We start from the raw sequence: 1139 nt of genomic DNA on the forward strand, positions 1-1139 counted from the left end.
GGCCGCACGCGGTGGGCGGGAGCGGCGCTGAGGGGAGCTCCCCTGTGATTGGCTGAGGCGCTCGCCGGCCGCGGTGGGCGGGAGCGGCGCTGAGGGGAGCTCCCCTGTGATTGGCTGAGGCGCTCGCCGGCCGCGGTGGGGGGGGTTCAGGCCTTGCACCAGCGTTTGCACAAGCGCGTGTGTCTCTCTCTGCGTCTCCCCCCTCCCCGTCGCCATGGCAACGCGGGGAGTGATTGACAGCCCCTCTGGCCACGCCCCCCGACCCGCCCACCGCTTCCCCATTGGCCGGCGGGGGGAGGCAAAGGGGCGGGGCGCTGCATCTCATTAAGAGACGGGGCAGCGCTGGATGGGCGGCCCCAGCGGCCAATAGGGAGCGGGGAGGGCGGGGCTTCGGGGTGCGGCGCCACGCCCCCGGCGGGCTGAGGGGAGTTCCTTTTTGATTGGCTGAGGCGCTCGGCGGCCGCGGTGGGCGGGAGCGGCGCTGAGGGGAGCTTTGCTCTGATTGGCTGAGGCGCTCGGCGGCCGCGTTGGGCGGGAGCGGCGCTGAGGGGAGCTCCTTTCTGATTGGCGGAGGCGCTGGGCGGCCGCGGTGGGCGGGAGCGGCGCTGAGGGGAGCTCCTTTCTGATTGGCGGAGGCGCTGGCCGGCCGCGGTGGGCGGGAGCGGCGCTGAGGGGAGCTCCTTTCTGATTGGCGGAGGCGCTGGCCGGCCGCGGTGGGCGGGAGCGGCGCTGAGGGGAGCTCCTTTCTGATTGGCGGAGGCGCTGGCCGGCCGCGGCGGGCGGGAGCGGCGCTGAGGGGAGCCCCTCCGCGATTGGCTGCGGGGCGGAGAGACGCTCACCTGATTGGCCGACTCCCGTGTGGCGGGGAGGCAGTCCGGCCGGGGACGGCGATGGCGGCGGCGCTGGAGCGGGCGCTGGGCTCGGTGAGGGCGGCGGAGGAGGAGGCAGCGCCGCCGGTGCCGGTGCTGGTGTTGGGCCCGGCGGGGTCGGGCCGGACGTCGCTGCTGCTGCGGGCGGCGCTGGCGGGGGGCGGCGATGGGCCCCGAGCTCTTTTCCTGGCGCCCGACGCGCTCCCCAGGCTCCCGGGCGGAGACGGCGGCGGGAACGACCCGAGGGCGCTGCAGGTGAGGGGGGGGGAG

This window comes from Calidris pugnax, unplaced genomic scaffold (genome assembly GCF_001431845.1).
Source record: "Calidris pugnax isolate Ruff unplaced genomic scaffold, ASM143184v1 scaffold2590, whole genome shotgun sequence".
Classification (NCBI taxonomy): Eukaryota; Metazoa; Chordata; class Aves; order Charadriiformes; family Scolopacidae; genus Calidris; species Calidris pugnax.